A 22,473-nucleotide genomic window follows, 5' to 3' on the forward strand; every position below is an offset into this window, starting at 1 on the left:
GCTGATGGACACTGCCTGAAATGGGGTTTGTGGGGGGGACTTGGTGTAGGGGAGAGCCTAGTAAACATAATATTCTTCATGTAATTGTAGATTAATTATAACAAAAAAAAAGAGAAAGAAAAGGGGGATTACTCCCTGATAGGGTAAAACTAAATGCAAATCAACGATTAATGCATGCTTTACATATCCTTTATTTTGATCTTTTAAAGGGTGTCAGATGATCAGCTAAGGAAGTACATTTTTCTGATAATATTCCATTGTCTTAAAAAAAAAAGCAGTTCCTGTGTGGTGATCCCCTATAGGTTCTTCACAATGGTATAAAGGTCATATAAAAGTGTGGGCAAAGGGTTTGTTTGTGTTTATACAGAGGATCAAAGCCTAATTTGGCTACCCAGAAAACGAATTAAGATACGATATGAAGAAAAACTTCCAACATCAACATCCTCTAGAAGAGTCATTCCAGAAGATGAACATCAAAAAACTTCAACAAAGATCCTGGCGCTGCTGCAGTTGTAGCTGCTTTCATCCCACTGGTTCCTGGACTTGCCATTGGAATGAAGAAGGAGATATCTAAGCTGGCCTGTGCATACAGTAAAGAAACAAATTTGACTGGATCTATACTGTTGGAACTCAACCAAGAACTAGGAGAAGTGTAAGTTGCAGTGCTCCAAAACTGTGCGACTATAGAATATCTACTGTTAAAAGAATATATGGGATGTGAACAGTTCCCAGGAATGTGTTGTTTTAATTTGTCTGATTTTTCTCAAAATATTCAAATTCAGTTAGACAATATCCATCATATCATTGATAAGTTTTCACAAATGCCTAGGGTACCTAACTGGTTTTCTTGGTTTCACTGGATATGGCTGGTAATTGTAGGTCTGCTTTTGTTATGTAGCTGTATTCCTATTATGTTAATGTCTGTGCACAATATAATTAGTAGTTTAAAACCTATACATGCTTATGTTACTCTACAAGAAGATATGTCGAAGAAATAATCAATCTTCCCATGTTTTCTTCTGTCTGCTACTTCTATAGCTTTTCTTCTTCCTTCCTAATTACAACCCTTTAGAAGAATACGTGCTTCATATCGAAAATTACCGAGTATCATAATTCTTCCAAGTGGTAAAGATACCTCAAGACAAATGCTGGGCATAGAAGCCACAGGGCATAAATCTGCAAAGAAGTAAAAAGCTAACCTTTTCAAACAATCAATATTGCTTCTCTCTCACTTACCAACTTTACATTTCCCTGTACGGACCCGGAAGATGACTGCTTAGCCAGAGACAGGTAATATTCCGCAAGGGAGGAACAACCTAAGACAGGCGCAGTCGCAGGGGGGCTATCAGGAGAGAAATTGGGGACCAACAGAGGGGAGGTTTAGAACCTCACCCCCCCTGTTTTGAGAGAAATCTTCTGCATCCATGGATGTTTTGTTGCCCTTGTCTAGCTTGGATTAATACTTAGTCTATAGGCACAGACCTGATCATCTTCATTTGCCCTCCTACAGCACTAAATTATGTTTTCTACCTTTATCTTGCACCTACCTACCACTTCAGCATTTTATTAAAAATAAGAATAATAATAATAAGGGAGAAATGTGGGATTCACATATAAATCAAGTATAAAAATCAAATGAATAATCATATCTGACTTGACTGTTTACAGTTCATGATGCATGATCAAAACCGAAAGTTTGTGATATGACTGCCCTTGCACTGTTCACCATGTAAGAACTTATTCACTATGTAAGAAGTTGTTCACCATGTAAGAACTTGTTCGTTATGCTTCAGAGGATTGGAGACTGTTGAGAAATAGGCTCGGGGTTGATTAATGACTGTGCATTGAGTCCCCTATACAGAATATTATAGTTGTTAACAACCATTTGTTCAATAAATAAGAGAGATGCCCTCTCAAAAAAAAGAAAAAAGATTGAAATCCTACCAATCAACTTCTTAGACCACAAAGGTATAAAATTAGAAATAAATTGTACAAAGAAAGCAAAAAGGCTCACGAACATATGGAGGCTTAACAACATACTCCTAGATAATCAAAGGATCAACGACCAAATTAAAATGGAGATACAGAAATATATGGAAACAAATGACAACAACAACACAAAGCCCCAACTTCTGTGCGACGCAGCAAAAGCAGTTTTAAGAAGAAAGTATATAGCAATAGAGGCCTATTTAAAGAAGGAAGAACAATCACAAATGAATAGTCTAAAGTCACAATTATCAAAATTGGAAAAAGATGAACAAATGACACCTAAAGTCAGCAGGAGGGACATAATAAATATAAAAGAAGAAATAAATAAAATTGAGAAGAATAAAACAATAGCAAACATCAATGAAACCAAGAGCTGGTTCTTTGAGAAAATACACAAAATAGATAAGCCTCTAGCCAGACTTATTAACAGAAAAAGAGAATCAACACACATCACCAGAATCAGAAATGAGAAAGGAAGAATCTCGACAGACCTCACAGAAATAAAAAGAATTATTAGAGAATACTATAAGAATCTATATGCTAACAAGCTGAAAAACCTAAAAGAAATGGGCAACTTCCTAGAAAAATACAACCTTCCAAGACTTACCAAGGAAGAAACAGAAAATCTAAACAGACCAATTACCAGCAAAGAAATTGAAGTGGTAATCAAAAAGCTAACCAAGAGCAAAACCCCCAGCCAGAAGGATTTATCTTGGAATATTATCAGACATACAGAGAAGACATAATACCCATTCTCCTTAAAGTTTTCCAAAAAATAGAAGAGGAGGGAGTACTCCCAAACTCATTCTATGAAGCCAGCATCATCCTAATATGAAAACCAGGCAAAGACCCCACCAAAAAAGAAAATCACAGACCAATATCCCTGATGAACATAGATACAAAAATACTCAACAAAATATCAGCAAACCAAATTCAAAAATACATCAAGAGGATCATACAACATGACCAAGTAGAATTCATCTCAGGGGTGCAAGGATGGTACAACATTCGAAAATCCATCAACATCAACCACCACAGAAAAAAAAAGAAAGACAAAAATCACATGATCATCTCCACAGACACTGAAAAAGCATTCGACAAAATTCAACATCCATTCATAATAAACACTCTCAATGAAATGGGTATAGAGGGCAAGTACCTCAACATAATAAAGGCCATGTATGATAAAACACAGTCAACATCATACTTAACAGCGAGAAGCTGAAAGCTTTTCCTCTAAGATCGGGAACAAGACAGGGATGCCCACTCTCCCCACTGTTACTCAACATAGTACTGGAGGTCCTAGCTACGGCAATTAGACAAAACAAAGAAATACAAGGAATCTAGATTGGGAAAGAATAAGTCAAACTGTCACTATTTGCAGACGACATGATATTGTACATAAAAAACCCAAAGACTCCACTGCAAAACTACTGGAACTAATATCGGAATTCAGCAAAGTTGCAGGATACAAAATTAATACACAGAAATCTGTGGCTTTCCTATACCAAGAATGAACTAATAGAAAGAGAAATCAGGAAAACAATACCATTCACAATTTCATAAAAAAGAATAAAACACTTAGGAATAAACCTAACCAAGGAAGTGAAAGACCTATACACTGAAAACTACAAGACACTCTTAAGAGAAATTAAAGAGGACACTAACAATTGGAAACTCATCCCATGCTCTTGGCTAGGAACAATTAATATCATCAGAATCACCATCCTGCCCAAAGCAATCTGCAGATTCAATGCAATCCCTATCAAATTACCAACAGCATTCTTCAATGAACTGGAACAAATAGGTCAAAAACTCATATGGAACCACCAAAGACCCCGAACAGCCAAAGCAATCTTGAGAAGGAAGAATAAAGTGGGGGGAATCTTGCTCCCCAACTTCAAGCTCTACTACAAAGCCACAGTAATCAAGACAATTTGGTACTGGCACAAGAACAGACCCACAGACCCGTGGAAATGAACAGAGAATCCAAACATTAACCCAAACATACATGGTCAATTAATATACGATAAAGGAGCCATGGACATACAATGGGGAAATTACTCTCTCTTCAACAGTCGGTGTTGGCAAAATTGGACAGCTACATGTAAGAGAATGAAACTGGATCATTGTCTAACCCCTACACAGAAGTAAATTCGAAATGGATCAAAGACCTGAATGAAATTCATGAAATCATAAAAGTCTTGGAGGAAAACATAGGCAAAAATCTCCTGGACATAAACATGAGTGACTTTTTCATGAACATATCTCACCAGGCAAGGGAAACAAAAGCAAAAATGAACAAGTGGGACTATATCAAGCTGAAAAGCTTCTGTATGCAAAGGGCACCACCAAGAGAATAAAAAAACATCCTACAGTATGGGAGAATATACTCATAAATGACATATCTGATAAAGCGTTGACATTCAAAATTATTATATAAGAGCCCACACAGCTCAACAAACAGAAAGCAAAAAAATCCAATTAAAACATGGGCAGAGGAGCTGAACAGACACTTCTCCAAAGAAGAAATTCAGATGGCCAACAGGCACATGAAAAGATGCTCCACATCACGAATCATCAGAGAGATGTAAATTCAAACGACAATGAGATATCACCTCACACCAGTAAGGATCACCACCTTCTAAAAGACAAAGAACTACAAATGTTGGCAAGGTTGTGGAGAAAGGGGAACCCTCCTACACTGCTGGTGGGAATGTAAATTAGTTCAACCATTGTGGAAAGCAGTATGGAGGTTCCTCAAAAAGCTCAAAATAGAAATACCATTTGACCCAGGAATTCCACTTCTAGGAATTTACCCTAAGGATGCAGCACTTCAGTTTGAAAAAGACAGATGCACCCCTATGTTTATCGCAGCACTATTTACAATAGCCAAGAAATGGAAGCAACCTAAATGTCCATCAGTAGATAAATGGATAAAGAAGATGTGGTACAGATACACAATGGAATATTATTCAGCCATAAGAAGAAAACAAATCCGACCATTTGCAACAACATGGATGGAGCTAGAGGGTATTATGCTCAGTGAAATAAGCCAGGTGGAGAAAGACAATTATCAAATGATTTCACTCATATGTGGATTATAAGAACAAAGAAAAAACTGAAGGAACAAAACAGCAGCAGACTCACAGAACCCAAGAATGGACTAACAGTTACCAAGGTGAAAGGGACTGGGGAGGATGGGTGTGAAGTGAGGGATAAAGGGGGGGAGAAAGGGGGCATTACGATTAGCATGTATAATGTTGGGGGAGGCACGGGGAGGGCTGTGCAACACAGAGAAGACAAGTAGTGTTGCTACAGCATCTTACTATGCTGATGGATAGTAACTGTAATGGGATTTGTGGAGGGGTGTTGGTGAAGGGGGGAACCTAGTAAACATAATGTTCCTCATGTAATTGTAGATTAATGGTACAATAAAAAGCTTGAACATGAAAACATCAGTAACTGAAGGGACAGAAGTGAGGCAGACATTTGCCTACTTCATATCCCTAAAAGCAATGAACACTTCAAATTTCCAATCAAGTAACACACTTCAGGATATTAATACACAGATACTGTGGCACTCAAGTACCTGTTATTAATTCAGGATTACGAATCTTTCCAACATGCCAGTTATGTCCTTCTGAACTCCCCTCAATGGAAATGGAAAAAAGTCAAAGGACATACAGCCCTGCTTCCTAGGTTTTTCTCTACAACAATTTCTTGACCAGACTACTTGAAATATAAACACCAATATAATTTTGCTGTAATCAACTGATTCGATAAAAAGAAGACCCGTGTCAGCCTTTTGAATTTCAGAGGAAAGTTTAACAGCAGGATGTAGGTTAAATAAAAAAATATATTATCTATAACTTTGTAAATTGGGAGGCTTTATGTGTAGTGCTTAAGATGATATGGTCACTCATACTGATATGCAACAGAACTCTGGACAGTGATGGAAAATGTTGTGCATCTGTCCTACTAGCCACATGAGGTTTTTGAGTTCCTGCAATGTAACTAATGCAACTGAGGAACTAAAATTTTAATTAACGTAAATGTAAATGTAAATAGCCACATGTACTCAGTCTCTTGTACTGGACAAGTCTACATACAGTCTTACTGTGTTTAAGTTCTAGTTCTAACACTTACCAGCCCTGTGTCCTTGAGCAAGTTATCTCTGTGAATCTCAGTCTCCTGGTCTGTAAAATGGGCCTAGTAAGTATCTACTTCACAGTATTACTGTGGAGATTAAATAATACATATGAACTGTTTAGCACAGTGCCTCATTTACTGCTGACCTTTCTACTGCTGACCTTTCCACTGCTCAATCTAATGGTCAATTCTCAGATCTGATCCTATCCACCCACCAGTAATATCTGACAAAAATTATTCATCCTCTTCACCAAAATACTTCCTTGACTCCATCAGCTAACTAAGAGAACTCTACCGGTATAATTTACCACTTTCTCTCACTTTCAAAACTTTTTCTAAAGGTCTAAAGGAGACTCAGACTTTAAAAAACAATGTATTCCAGAAAAGAATTAAAGATGGTGGTGTCATGAGAGGTGAGACAGAGAACTCCTCCCAAAACCACATATAATATGCAAATATAATTAATACAACTAATCCTAAAAGAGCAACATGTAAGAAGGCTGCACCAGACTGCATACACCTGGAGAAAAGAGCAGACCTCACAAAACAGGGCAACATACCAAAGCCTTGATCCAGTAGGACCCAAGCCCTTCCCTCACCCCAGCTCACAGGCAGGAGGAAGAAAAACGGATTGGGGAGGGGTGAAGCCTAGGACTGCTGAACACCCAGCCCTGGAGATCTGCTTTGGGAGCACGAATCTACATTGCATGGTGCTCTGGAGATTAGTGAGGTTGGAAAGCTAAGACAGGCAGAGTATTTGGAGACTCAGTTTCCAGACGTTTGTGTTAGACAGGGATCCATATCTGGCTGCTCTGGGAGAAAAGAAAAGTGGGCAGTCTGACACTTTCTAACAGCGAGAGGGCTAGTAAAGGGGAAAGGATTGCACAGAACTTGATGCTCAAGAGAAAGGATAGGTGGAAAAAATTGTCTGGGTGCACTCTGCCCAGCAGATTGCGAACTTTCAGGAGCTTCAGGCGCTCCATCCCCCTGGCTGGCTACTCAGCTCCAAGGCCCCCCACCATGATACGCAGCCTGCTGCGCCTTACTCCTGGCCTGCCAGCACCGGTCGCAAACCAGTGGTCCCTGCTCTGGTGTCAGGCCAGCCAGAGGGAGGCCCCGCCTATGGCAGATACAGACACAAAGCACAGAGGCTTCCACCTGTGTGCTCAGCCCACTGGTTCTGACAGGGGTGACTGGCACAGCAGCCGGGAAGCAGGAAACAGCTCTTTCCTCCCCCGAGGCACCAGCAATGCTCCCTTGCGGCCCCCGACATCACTCCAGGGGCTGAGGAGCTCGACAGTAGAGTTTCTGGGCACTAGAGGGCGCCACATATAATGTGAAATGTCAAAGGAACCTGGTTCAACCCAAAATCCCACAAACACCAGAAAAAGGGCAAAGTGAAACAGAACTTATAAATCTTCCTGAAACACAGTTCAAAATAAAAATCATAAACATGCTCATGGAGGTACAGAAAAACATACAAGAACTCAGGGACAATTTAAGACAGAGATCCAATCATTAAGAAATTCCATATCTGAAATGCAACATACAATGGAGGGATTTAAAAGCAGATTAGATGTAGTAGAAGAGGCGGTAAATGGAATAGAAATTTGAGAAGAGGAATAAAAAGAAGCTGAGGCACAGAGAGAAAAAAGGATCTCTAGGAATGAACGAATATTGAGAGAACTGTGTGACCAATCCAAATAGAACAATATTCGCATTGTAGGGGTACCAGAAGAAGAGAGAGAAAAAGGGATAGAAAGTGTCTTTGAGGAGGTATAACTGCTGAAAACTTCATCTGGGGAAGGAGAAGGTCTCTCAGGCCATAGAGGTGCACAGATCTCCCAAAACAAGGGACCCAAGGAAGACCACATCAAGACATATAATAATTAAAATGGCAAAGATCAAAGATAAGGAAGGACAGACTTTTAAAGCAGCCAGAGAGAGAAAAAAATCACTGACAAAGGAAAACCCATCAAGCTCTCATCAGACTTCTCAACAGAACCCTTACAGGCCAGAAGGGAGTGACATGATATATTTAATGTAATGAAACAGAAGGGCCTTGTACCAAGAATACTCTACCTGGCAATATTACTATTTAAATGTGAAGGGGGGATCAAATAATTTCCATATAAGCAAAAGCTGAGAGAACTTACCTTCCAAAAACCACCTCTACAGTGCATTTGGAGGGATTCCTGTAGATGGAAGTGTTCGTAAGGCTAAATAGCTGACACCAGAGGAAATTAAACCAGTCAGAAAGTAGACCAATTAATTACTAATGAGATGTAAAATCAAACGAACTACCCCAAACTCACTGAAGGAATAGACTAAGAGTACAGAATATGATACCTAATATATAAAGAATGGAGGAGGAAGAAAAAGGAAGAAAAAAAAACGTTAGGTTGTGTTTGTAATAGCACACTAAGTGAGTTAAATTAAGACTGTTAGATAGTAAGGAAATTACACTTGAACCCTTGGTAACCATGAATCTAAAGCCTGCAATGGCAATAAGTACATACCTATCGATAATCACCCTAAATGTAAATGGACTGAATGCACCAATCAAAAGACACAGAGTCACTGAATGGATAAAAAAACAAGACTCACCTATATGTTGCCAACAAGAGACTCACTTCAAACCCAAAGACATACACAGATTAAAAGTGAAGGGTTGGAAAATGATATTTCATGCAACTAACAGGGAGAAAAAAGCAGGAAATGCAGTACTTGTATCAGACAAAATGGAATTCAAAACAAAGAAAGTCACAAGAGACAAAGAAGGACATTACATAATGATAAAGGGGTCAGTCCAACAAGAGGATATAACCATTATAAATGTCTGTGCACCGAACACAGGAGCACCTACGTATGTGAAAGAAATATTAACAGAATTAAAGGAGGAAATAGAAAGCAATGCATTCATTTTAGGAGACTCCAACACACCACTAACTCCAAAGGAGAGATCAACCAGACAGAAAATAGGTAAGGACAGAGAGGTACTGAACAACACACTAGAACAGATGGATCTAACAGACATCTACAGAACTCTACACCCAAAAGTAGCAGGACACACATTCTTCTCAAGTGTACATGGAACATTTTTCAGAATAGACCACATACTAGGCCACAAAAAGAGCTTCAGTAAATTCAAAAAGATTGAAATTGTACCAACCAGCTACTCAAGACCACAAAGGTATGAAACTAGAAAAAATTACGCAAAAAGAAAAAGCCCACAAACACATGAAGACCTAATAACATGCTCCTAAATAATAAATGGATCAATGACCAAATAAAAACAGAGATCAAGCAATATATGGAGACAAATGACAACAATAATTCAACATCACAAAAATCTGCGGGATGCAACAAAGGCTGTGCTAAAAGGGAAGTATACTGCAATACAGGCCTACCTCAGGGAAGAACAATCCCATATGAACAGTCTAATCTCACAATTAATGAAACTACAAAAAGAACAAACAAGGACCAAATTCAGCAGCAGGAGGGACATAATGAAGATTAGAGTAGAAATAAATAAAATCAAGAATAAAGGAATAGAAAAAAATCATTGAAAGCAGGAGCTGGTTGTTCGAGAAAACAAACAAAATAGGTAAACCCCTAGTCATACTTATCAAGAAAAATAGAGTCTACACATATGAACAGAATGAGAAATGAAAATGGAAAAATCACTATAGACACCACAGAAATGCAAAGAAATATGAGAGAATACTATGAAAATTATATGCTAAAAAACTGGATAATATAAAAGAAATGCACAACTTTATAGAAAAATACAACCTTCCAAGGCTGACCCAGAAAGAAACAGAAAATCTGAATAGACCAATTACCAGCAATGAAATTGAATTGGAAATAAAAAACTACCTATAAACAAAATGAACTAGATGGTTTCACTGCTGAATTTTATCAAACATTTAGTGAAGACCTAATACCCATCGTCCTTAATGTGTTCCAAAAAGTACAAGAGGGAATACTCCCAAACTCATTCTACGAGGCCAGCATCACTCTAATAACAAAACCAGGCAAAGACACCACAAAAAAAGAAAATTACAGACCAATACCCCTGATGAACATAGATGCAAAAATACTCAACCGAATTCAAAAATACATAGAAAAGATCATCCATCATGATCAAGTAGGAATTACTTCAGGGATGCAAGGATGGTACAACATTCAAAAATCCATCAACATCATCCACCACATCAACAAAAAGAAGGACAAAAACCACATGATCATCTCCATAGATGCTGAAAAAGCATTTGACAAAATTCAACATTCATTCATGAAAAGAACTCTCAACAAAATGGGTATAGAGGGCAAGTACCTCAACATAATTAAGGCCATATATGACAAACCCACAGCCAATATCATACTTTACAGCAAGAAGCTGAAAGCTTTTCCTTTAAGATCAGGAACAAGATAAGGATGCCCACTGTCCCCACTTTCACTCAACAGATTTCTGGAGTTCCTAGCCATGGCAATCAGACAACACAAATAAATAAAAGGCATCCAGATTGGCAAGGAAGAAGTTAAACTGTTCCTGTTTGCAGATGACATGATATTGTACATAAAAAACCCTAAAGAATTCACTCCAAAACTACTAGATCTAATATCTGAATTCAGCAAAGTTGCTGGATACAAAATCAATACACAGACACCTGTCACATTCCGATACACTAACAATGAACTAGCAGAGAGAGAAAAATCAGGAAAACAATTCCATTCACAATTGCATCAAAAATAATAAAATACCTAGGAATAAGCCTAATGAAGGAAGTGAAAGATCTATAGACTGAAAACTACAAGACACTCTTAAGAGAAATTAAAGAAGACATCAATAAATGGAAACACATCCCATGGTCATGGATAGGAAGAATTAATATTGTCAAAATGGCCATCCTGCCTAAAGCAATCTACAGATTCAATACAATCTCTACCAAAATACCAACAGCATTCTTCAATGCACTAGAGCAAATAGTTCTAAAATTCATATGGAATGACAAAAGACCCCGAATAGCCAAAGCAATCCTGAGGAGGAAGAATAAAGCTGGGGGGATTATGCTCCCCAACTTCAAGCTCTACTACAAAGCCACCGTAATCAAGACAATTTGGTACTGGCACAAGAACAGACCCATAGACCAATGGAACAGATTGGAGAGCCCAGATATAAACCCAAGCATATATGGTCAATGAATATATGATAAAGGAGCCATGGATATACAATGGGGAAATGACAGCCTCTTCAACAGCTGGTGTTAGAAAACTGGACAGCTACATGCAAGAGAATGAAACTGGATTATTGTCTAACTCTATACCCAAAAGTAAACTCAAAATGAATCAAAGACCTGTATGTATGTTATAAAACCATAAAACTCTTAGAAGAAAACATAGGCAAAAATCTCTTGAATATAAACATGAGCAACTTTTTCCTGAATGCATCTCCTCGGGAAAGGGAAACAAAATAAAAAATGAACAAATGGGATTATATCAAGCTAAAGAGCTTCTGTACAGCAAAGGACACCATCAGCAGAACAAAAAGGCATCCTACAGTATAGGAGAATATATTTGAAAATGACATATCTGACAAGGGTTAACATCCAAAATATATAAAGAGCTCACAAACCTCAACACCCAAAAGGCAAATAACTGCATATAAAAAATGGGCAGAGGATATAAACAGACCCTTCTCCAAAGAAGAAATTCAGATGGCCAATAGGCACATAAAAAGATGCTCCACATCACTATCAGGGAAATGCAAATTAAATCCACAATGAGATATCACCTCACACTAGTTAGGATGGCCAACATAGAAAAGATTAGGAACAACAAATGCTGGTGAGGATGTGAAGAAAGGTGAACCCTCCTACACTGCTGGTGGGAATGTAAACTAGTTCAACCATTGTGGAAAGCAGTATGGAGGTTCCTCAAAAAACTAAAAATAGAAATACCATTTGACCCAGGAGTTCCAGTCAAAGGAATTAACCCTAAGAATGCAGGATCACAGATTCAGAAAGACATATGCACCCCTATTTCAAAATATCAAAAAACCACCTAACTGTCCATCAGTAGATGAATGGATAAAGATGATGTGGTACATATACACAATGGAATACTACTCAGCCATAAGAAAGAAACAAATCCTACAATTCACAACATGATGGATGGAGCTAGAGCATATTTTTCTCAGAGAAGTAAGTCAGGCAGAGAAAGACAAATACCAAATGATTTCCCTCATTTTTGGAGTATAACAATGAAGGAAAACTCAAGGAACAAAATAGCAGCCAACTCACAGACTCCAAGAAGGGACTAGTGGTTACCAAAGGGGAGGGGTGGGGAGGCAGGGAGGAGGGGATTGTGGGGTATCATGATTAGTGCACATGGTGTGTGTGGGGTCACAGGGAAGACAATGTAGCACAGAGAAGACAAGTAGTGACTCTGTGGCATTATACTACACTGATGGACAGTGACTGCAATGGGGTATGGGGGGCAACTTGATAATAAGGGTGAATGTAGTACCCACATTGCTTTTCTGGTGACACCTTCATAAGTGTGTATATCAATGATACCTCAATAAAAAAGATTTTATATCAGCTATACTTTAATAAAATGTTTGGTCTTTGAAAAAGAAAGAAAAAATAATGTATTTCCATACAGAGAGAGGTTTTATACTGTAATCTAGTTTTTCTAAGACAAAATTCAAGAGGAGGTTTGCTAGGACAAATTATCTGATATCAGAACTGTTCTAGAAAATCCTATATATATGGCCATTGTAGTTATTGGATGAATAAGTTATTACATGTTCTGAAAATGTATACATCTAAAAAAAATTTAGATGCTTAAAGGATACCTATTACTTAAAATGAGAGCATGAAAAGCCTGATCAATTTATTTATGTGAGACTCAAGTCAATTTGTTGTTCTTATTTTACCAGACACTGAGAAACAGAGAGCAAGTGATTTGTTAGTAAAGTTTTTACAGAAGGGCCTTACTTGACTTTTCCACCCCTTTTCTGAATTCCAAGTTTGCTGCTTAATAGTTGTGTGATCTCTTGAATGTTTTACTACAGAGGGATAATACCCCCAGTAACTCATAGGGTTAGTTAGTATAAGAATTAAATGAGAATCTACTTAAAAGAATATAGCAGAAGCACTCGTTATGTATTACTCCTTTTTCTTCATACCTTGCCTTCTCCTGTGTTTTAAAAAATATTAATCTCTTTTTACACAACATCTGTAAAACATGCCTGCCAGAAATATCTGCCATTAGCCTTTGGGTCTAATTTCCAGTTTACAGAATATATGAGAGAAAGAAGTTCAAACACACCATCAGGAAATAAATAAATCCAGAATGGAGGGAGGGAAGCTGTAGTAAATTAAAAGAAACATAATGAAGAGACACAACATCAAAATGCAGTGTGCGTACCGAGTGTCTCTTTATTTGAATAAAGCAGCTGTAAAAGACATTTTTTCAGATAACTGGGGGAATCTGAATATGGATGTGGTATTAATTGACATTAGGGAATTAGGTTATTAATTATGGTTATAAGAAATGTCATATTTTAGAGATTTATACTGAAATATTTATAAGCAAAATGTAAACATAATTTAAAATATTTCAGAAAAAATAGGCAAATGTGGCAAAATATTAATTATTAAATCCAGGTGATGGGTATATGAGGTTCCATTTTACTTTTCTCGTTTGAAAATTTTCACAATTGGAAAAAAAATTAAATTAACAACTTTTTTTTCAAATATTTTCTTTGCAATAAGGGAGACAGGTAACACTAGAGTATGTGGCAGAAGTTTGGGACAGCCCGAAGTCTCAAAGACAGGTCAGACCCTTTTTACCCCTAGTTAGCTTGGTATTTAAGCATATCAAAACAGTTTTCTAAAGCTGGGCTCTGAATCCAAGTCACCTCTCTCTCTATTTTTTTTAAAAACTAAGTTTAAAAATAAAATAAAAAATAATCATTGAAATAAATAACGGATAGTATAAATAGCAGGAGAGGTATAGAATAAAGAATAACTTAGGAGATAAGACTGAGGCACTCTTCCAGGAGACAGCTGGAAAGGATAAAGAAGTAAGAAATGCAAAATAAAAGCTAAAAGATGTGGAAACTAAAAGCAGAAGGCAGGCATTAAGTAATAACAGTCTAAGAAAGAGATATATAAAAATGGAGGGGATGATATTTTTAAGGAATAGTAGACACAAATTTCTCATAATTATAGATCAAGAAACTGAGACACAGAGAAGTTAAATAATTTGACTAAGGTCAAGATTCAAACCCAGGTGATCTTGCCCAAGGGCTTCTGCTCTTAACCACTATCCTATACTGACTTGGAGCAGAAGATAATTAAGTTCTTAATTAAAGATAATTAAGGGGCACTGGGATTAGCTTTACCATCCTAGAATTTTGCAGTTAACTAAAAGATGAAATCTGTACTCTCCAATATTACACATCTTAGTAACACTGAAAATGTTGGAATGCAAACTGGTGCAGCCACTATGGAAAACAGTATGGTGGTTCCTCAAAAAATTAAAAACAGAAAAGAAATACCACATGATACAGCAATTCCACTTCTGGGTATTTATCCAAAGGAAACAAAAACACTAACTTGGAAAGATATCAGCACATCTGTCTTTATGGTAGCAATATTTACAAGAGCCAAGATATAGAGCCAACCTAAGTGTCTACTGGTGGATGAATGGATAAAGAAACTGGTATACATACACAACTGAATATTATTCGGCCATAAAAAAGAGGGAAATCCTGCTATTTGCAACAACATGGATGGACCAAGGGCATTATGCTAAGTGAAATAAGTCAGTTTGAGCAGACAAATACCATATGATCTTACTTATATGTGGAATCTAAAAAAGCTGAATTCATAGAAACAGAGTAGAGTGGTGGTTCCCAGGAGCTGGGGAGTGTTTTGTCAAAGGATATAAACTTCCAATTATAAGTTCTAGTGATGTAATGTACAGCATGGTGACAGCAGTTAATAATACTGTATGATATATTTGAAGTTGCTAAGAAAGTAGATAATAAAAGTTCTCATCACAATAAAATAAGATTATAAGTATGTGTGGTAATGGATATTAACTAGACTTACTGCAGTGATCATTTTGCAATGTATACATATATACTGAATCATTACACTGTATGCCCGAAGGTAATAGAATGTTATATATCAATTATATTTCAATGAAAACAACAGATGGAAATTTTAAAAAGTGTGAAGTCATATCAAAGGAGAGTGCCTCAATTTACTTCTTCTACAAGTTTAATCATATAACATTTTACTGTCAGCACAGTAGACTGTAGTGCTGAAAGAGTAAAGGGTCTAGAGTCATGGCACTGAAATCAAATGCTGGTGCCACAACTCTACCTATGTTGTAATTTCATCATCTATGCCAGCTTTGTAAGGTGGCTGTAAGGATTAAATGATTCAATACTAGTAAAGCCCTTAGTACAGTGCCTGGCATAAAAACCACTCAATAAAGTTAGCTACTGTTCATTATTATTCCTAATTCAAAGGCTTAGCTGATAATTATTATAAAGGCAAATCATGCCACTACATACCTTGTAGTAACATCAGTGCAGTGGTGGACCTTGTTAAAAACACAGATTCCCAGGGCCCATCCCCAGAAATTGTTTCAGTAGGTCTTAGATGAAGCCAGGAATCTGCATTTTTACCAAGCTCCCAGTAATTCTGACGCAGGTTAGTTCAAGAACTACATGCAAGGAAAAACACTATTTTAAAGGCATGTCAACTACTGTCTTTCAGCTTGCAATTTCAGGACAAAAATTCTTATGTTCACTTGTCACATTTCTAATGAATACTTGCTATGTGCTAGGAATTCAGTAATGATGATATACTGACACAATTCCTACCCTCATAGACTAGTAGGAAACTTATAATCTACAGAGAAAAGATACATCTTTTAATTTGTCAACAAAGCCAAAAAAAGCCCCTACCATTTAATTCATTTATTCAGTACACGTTTACTAAATATAAACCTGGTATTTTAATTTTTTTATTTTTAAAGAGTTCTTTCATTCATTTACTAATTCTAATTAGTTATCTATCATAGGGAAGTACAGTTCTAAGTAATTATTTTGAACTGAAGTACAGTTGGTATACATTATACCGGTTTCAAATATACAGCATAGTGATTCAACGGTTATCTACACTATTAAATGCTCATCCCAAATAGTGTAGTTACTGTCAACAGAGAAAGATGTTACAGAACCACTGACTATATTCTCCATGCTGTATTTTCATCCCATGACTAACTGATATAATTGAGATTTTGTGCCTCTTTATCCCCTTCATCTATTCACTCACCCACTCCAACCCCTCCCCATGGTAACACCAGTCTCTTATCAGTGTCTATGAGTCTACTGCTGTTTTGTTCATTTTGTTTTGTTCTGTTTTTAGATTCTACATACAAGCGAAATCATATGGTATTTGTCTTCTTCTGCCTGGTTTATTTTATTTAGCATTAGTACTATCTAGGTTCATCCATGTTGTTGTAAGTGGTAAGATTTCCTTCCTTTTTAATGGCTGAATAGTAAAACATTGTATATATGTACCTTATCTTGCTTATTCACTCATCTATTGATGGACACTTTGGTTGCATCTGTGTCTTGGCTATTGTAAATAATGCCATATCTGACATTTTAAATTTCAGAATTTCCATGACCTTGAGTAGCAGATACTTCTAGTGCTTCAAAAAGGAGACACTTCCTGAAGTCTACTCCAAATCTTTCCCCATGGTATCTTGCATTCCATCCCCAACCCCTCTAGAAGGCAGCCTCATATACCCTGTTTCCATTAGCAGTGACTTATAAATCAGTTTACCAGGGTTAGGGAAGCTGCTATTTAGGGGCATCATTGGCACCATGGTCTCTTTAACCCAAATATTTTCCCTAAGTATTTGGTGACTTTAGCTCCTCAATAGTTGTTTTTGTATGATAAGGTGATATAATCAAAATAGGATACAAAGCATCACCTTAAATAAAGCATGGTTAGTCTATTAACAAGTATTTATCTTGTAGTTTGTGAAGGGACATGAGAAATTTCACCTTTAAAAGGACCCTTCACTTTCATCAGCTGGCTATAAAGTAGATAATTCTTCTAAAGTTGTATATATTACTTAGGAAAAAAATCTGTGAATGTCAGAAAGGGTAACAGTTAATAGTCAAATGCATACTAACATCACTGGAAGTGACTATCAATACCTAATAATTGAATATTATATTTACAATTATAATTCATCTCTAGGGGAACTCAAGCCTCAAATACCTATCTCTTCTGCAGCCTAGCTGAGATTATTGCCTCTAGTCCATAAACATTTCTAGTCTTCTACTGATCTGTCATATGTCAAGTTTTATCTTCTCCTAAGGATCAGGACTTCACATTCCTCTTCTGAAATTTCCAAAATTTAAGTCTATACTGGTTTCAGAGAAATAAATTGTGTATAATAGCAATATTAATAACAACTATGGAAACAAAAACAGCAACTAACATTTAAGCACTTACTATGTTAGGAAGTGTGCTTTACATACATTATCTCCTTGGTGAGGTAGGTACTGCTATCTTCTTATATTCTTAAAGGAATTAAGGCTAGTAAAGCGTATGTAGCTTGTCTGAGATTATACCCTGAAAAGGTTGTTGGCAGATTACCAAAAGGGTAAACAAGGGACAGGGCTTATACCATTTGCTCTTTTTATTTGGCATCAACCATCCCAGCAAACACTGCATAGTGTTTCTATATAACGCTAGTGTATATAACCTACAAAGAAATGCTAGAATTAAAACAATTTCTCTACAGTTTATTATGATTTCTGGTGATCTATTCTCATTCAGATGAATAATAATTTTAATCCAGTGAATACAAATATAGAAACAATACAACTCATTTTATTAAATAATAAACATACTAAACTTGTGATAAAAGAGGCAGAAAAGTAGAAAACAATGATATCAACTTCATCTATGCTTCAACTGTAAGCATGGCTCCTTAGGGGTACATGTCAATAAAAATTGGGTTCATGTGCCATTATGTGGTTAATATGCTACAGGTTACTAACACTTGCTCTACAATGAAATGGGTCCTTTTGAACCTTTATTCTCAAAACTAAATGTATGCAAGTTCCCAAATAGACTGCTTAACTATTTTATACTTCACAGCAAATTATTTTAATGGAGTATACTTCCCTCTTATGTTAAGAATGACTAAGGTAAAACCTTATATTACCACCTGCTAATAAAACTGCATAATAACATCTCTGTTCAGTAAACAATGCTTTGAGGTATTAAAACTTGAAGGACTAAAGACAAAGGGAGAAAATTGTATATAAAATCAGGGTGAAGGAAGCAAACCTAAAGCCTCACTTTGGGTACTTTAAACACCCATTTTGTTCTCTCTATAATTACCAAAACAAAACCCACACTTAAAAAGACATAGGTAATACGATGCTGGAAAGGAGAAGTGCAAAAATGTTTCATTGCCAGTTTTACTGACTTTTGTTTCCTTCATAAAGGGTAAAAAGCTTAGGCTCTATACCCACTTAAGTGTATTATGAAACATGACCTTGACCAAGATTTTCATCTCTGATACCTGTGTAATTCAAAAGTTTATTACCAGAAAACCTACTTTCCTTCACATAATTTACATAAATACTAACAATGGTTAGGTATTACATTAATATTTAAAAAACAGCTAACCAGTAAATAAATCTGCATCACTAGAAACTTGTATCAGACTGTTTCAGTTTAGATAACATGCAAGTTTCAAAAAAAATTATTATACCCTGAATAACTAAAGAGATGCACACTTTGTAGACATGATTCAGGAGACACTATGATCAACATTATTAAAAAATGGGTACAAAAGACTACAAGATCATTGTATTTCAAAAAAAAAACCAAAACCCAGCACCAACAACAGCAAGAAACCAATGAGGGGATTTAATCAAATATAATTCATGGGGTACGGTGGTGAACACAGCTAATACAGCTGATTCAGTAGGGAACTGAAGACACAGATTAAAGCTGCAACCCTTTTCCTTTCACACATCTTCTATGACAGACAAATCACTCCCATTTTACTGCTTGCAAATTAACTGATTCTAACACTGTTTTTCGATGATATATGGATCATTAAGAAACAATTAAAAAGTCCAGTTAAATACCTAGTTACGATAAAGGCAACTAGGATTTCAAAAAAGGCCATATAAAAGTGTCAGCATTGTATTATTCACTATGGATGAAATAAAAGGAGCAAAGAATATAGTTCTTGCCCTTAAAGAGGTGCAAAGATAAAAAGAAAAATAGCAAGTGTTCTTTGTGGAATATAAAAACAAAGCAAAGCAGAAGGAACCAAACAGCAGTAGACTCATAGACACTGAGGAGTGACTAGTGGTTACCAAGGGGGAAGGGTAGTGGCAGGGTGGACGGGGATAAAGGGGCACATTGCAATCACAGTATAAGTTGGTCACAGGGACAGTAGTACAGCATGGAGAATATAGTCAATGATTCCATAACATCTTTCTATATTGATAGATAGTAACCTTACTAGAGGGGGTAAGGATTTAATAATATGGGTAACAGCTGAACCACTGTGTTGTACATCTGAAACCAGTAAGATTGTATTATCAATGGTACTTCAGTAAAAAGAAAGTCAAGTGGTTAATAAATTAAGTCTGACATATCATATCTAATTAGAAAGTGGAGAAGTTAAAGAAAGTAAACAAGAACAGGAATACAAGAAGCGAAATTAGAAAATAATGACTTAAAGAGGAAGTGACAGGGCAGAAAGAGATAATCACATAAAAAGTTGAAAATACACATTCAGAACTACCAAAAGACAAAGAATTAACTAAAAAAGGCATGCAATTTAATCATTTAGATAATAACAATTTGAGGGGGAAATAGAAATGTACAACTTTCAGCAGTCTTACATCTTAAAAATTATGTATAAAGAGCAAAGTGTTTGCGATTGTACTATAATAATAGGAACCAACTCTTGAAATGTGTTTAATAAGAGTGGGTGCAAATACCAAGAAATCCCTCAATAAAAGTATCAAAATCACCTAATTGTACTCATTTAAGAGAGGACCAATTTTCAAATTCTCGTTAAATCAAAGCCAAATAGTAGTGGACAAAGTTAAATGAAATTTTAAATCCAAGCCTTGGGAGCAAAGGCAACATTTATTGAGTACCTATATTGTGCCCAGTACTTCTCTATCCCCACTGCTACCACCTTACTTCAGGCCTGCATTACCTCTCTTATATCTGGATTGTTTAATAGCATCCTAAGAAGTATCTTAACAATCATTTTCTTTTCTCCAATCCATTCTGCACACTGATATCCACAGTGATTTTTCTAAAATAAAAATTAGATGGTCTTTTTGTTTAAAATCATTAAATAGATCCCACAGCCTACAAATACAATGTCCAGATTCTCTATAATTTATACTATCTACCTTTCCCATCTACCTTTCCAGTCTTTCCTCCTGCTTCTTCCCATGCCTACCCCTTACTCTACCACTATTTCCTTACACTCAATTGTTTATTTTTAACTACTTGAGGCTCCTAAAACTTGCCATGCTGTTTTATGTATGTTTCTTTTTCTTCTGCTTCTCCTCTTGAAAAGCCTTCACCTTTTGCCGCAATACAAATTCAAACAGCTACCCACATCTATTTTCAACATCAGTTCAAGTCCTCCTAATGTGAACTTCTCATCCCCAACTTTTCCAGGAAAGAACTGAATATTCCTTCCTTGGTGTTCGTACAGATTTCTATAATAGAACCCATAAATTTTATTGTATTTACTTGCTTAAGATACGCTTATTAAACTATAGGTTCCTTGGGAGTAGGAACCTAATCTTATTTATCAATGTATCCTTAGTAACCAGCAAGATTAGCACACTGCAGGCACCTGAAAAGTTTTTTATCAAGGATGAATAACCAAATTTTATTATTTCAGTTAAATTTTGCTGCCTACTGATTAAAAGCTACAGTCTATGATCAGTTATTGAGTCCTATCATTTATTTTCTTGAAATGTCTTTTCACTCCACAATCATCACCCTATTATATGTTCTCACACTGCATTTTACTGCCAAGTTAATTTTCTGAAAGTCAACATTCACCATACAACAGCCCCATTCGTATACTTAGAGTGAATACTATTTTAAATCTAAAAGCCTCCATTATCTTTCACAGCTCTCCATAAGCTGGCCCCACCTTCCCATCCAATTTCAACTATTAGTCTGCCAATTTCTTCATCATACCTTAAGTCTAGTACATAAATTCTCATTTTTCCCTTTCCCCAAATTGTTTCATCCTACATTCACACCTCATTTTCCCTCAATACAATTATATGCTAACCACCATCCTTCAGGGCCATTCAGTCTAATTTTTTCCATCAAAAGTGTACCTGAATGCTCCTTTTTAATCATATACCACAGCAAACACATTCATACCAGTAACATCAGCAGTTCATTCTTTTGTTTTCAAGGATGTTACTTTTCTCTTTCCAAGTGGACTAACATCTCCTTCAGGAAAATCTCACATATATCATATTGTATTTATTTCCTTTTAGATCCCTGACAGTTCTTAGTTACTGTGATAGTTAGAAAGGAATCATGGTATAGTACAGTGTTTTTAAACTTTTTTTTAAAAGGCAGTAAAATCCTCCCCAATACATAAACAGAGATAAAAGGCAAGGGGCTGACTGAAATGGGCTGTGATGCTCAGAGTGCTGCCTATCTGGCATTCCCCTACTTGCTCAGCAACATGGTCTCCCTGGAGCACCTGTACAGATAGATATCCTGGTGCTCCTGCATATAATTTGAAAACTACTGGGTTCAAGTTCTAATTCTAACACTTACTGGCTATGTACCCTTGGGTAAACTTTCTAAGCTTCAGTCTCCTAAGATAATGAGTATGTATGAGAAAGTCCTTTGCAAACTTTAAATCTTTCTACAAATTTGAGGCACTGACAATTTTACAAGCCATGAGCTAAACTGGTTATATTACACAATCTTAACTGTTATATCACATGATGCTATTGACTATGAAAGCATTCTGTATTTTTAAAATCCAGCTTTATTTAAAATAAAATAAAGCATTCTAAATGTGATTCCATGTTAGGAATCCCAGGTCCTCTGCCTTGTTTCTCTTACTTGGAATTAATTTTCTTATCTCCATCTGGGGGCAATAAAGTATAATGATTAAGAGTACATGCTTTTGAGTTGGGCAGAGTGGTGTGAAGGCCAGCTTTACCACTAGTTAGGTTGTAGGCTT

At 36.4% G+C, this 22,473-nt stretch overlaps 1 protein-coding gene across 7 annotated transcripts in view; it reads right to left on the reverse strand.

Annotated features, from left to right (window-relative positions):
• ATRX (ATRX chromatin remodeler) overlaps positions 1 to 22,473 on the reverse strand; it is a 323,761-nt gene that overhangs the window by 18,847 nt on the left and 282,441 nt on the right. The window lies entirely within an intron of this gene.

This window comes from Manis pentadactyla, chromosome X, assembly GCF_030020395.1.
Source record: "Manis pentadactyla isolate mManPen7 chromosome X, mManPen7.hap1, whole genome shotgun sequence".
NCBI classification, from domain to species: Eukaryota; Metazoa; Chordata; class Mammalia; order Pholidota; family Manidae; genus Manis; species Manis pentadactyla.